The sequence below is a fragment of the Physeter macrocephalus genome, chromosome 18 (genome assembly GCF_002837175.3).
Source record: "Physeter macrocephalus isolate SW-GA chromosome 18, ASM283717v5, whole genome shotgun sequence".
NCBI lineage: Eukaryota > Metazoa > Chordata > Mammalia > Artiodactyla > Physeteridae > Physeter > Physeter macrocephalus.
The window spans coordinates 30,953,171-30,953,789 of NC_041231.1; positions in this window are offsets into that span (position 1 = coordinate 30,953,171).

Consider the following 619-nt stretch of genomic DNA (forward strand, 5'->3'; position numbering starts at 1 on the left):
TTCTGCAGTGTCAGTTGTTACTTCTCCTTTTTCATTTCTAATTCTATTGATTTGAGTCTTCTCCCTTTTTTTATTGATGAGTCTGGCTAATGGTTTATCAATTTTGTTTATCTTCTCAAAGAACCAGCTTTTAGTTTTATTGATCTTTGCTATCGTTTCCTTCATTTCTTTTTCATTTATTTCTGATCTGATCTTTATGATTTCTTTCCTTCTGCTAAATTCGGGGGTTTTTTGTTCTTCTTTCTCTAATTGCTTTAGGTGCAAGGTTAGGTTGTTTATTCGAGATGTTTCCTGTTTCTAAAGGTAGGACTGTATTGCTATAAACTTCCCTCTTAGAACTGCTTTTGCTGCATCCCATAGGTCCAAAATGCTCATCATTTTTGACGTTCTCTTTGGATCACTCCCTTGTTTGCACAGACTCATGGATCACAACATCATTGAGTTAATCTCACACCACTCACTGCAATTTTTGAATGAGGTAAATTCTTCTTCCCTAGGCAAGAGTCCAGCATAAAAGGTGATGACACAAGTTCTGGAATCAGATTCACTGAGTTCATCATATGCTGGCTTGATCACTTCCTAGGTGTGTGATCTTGAACAAATAAGTCCCTTAAACTCT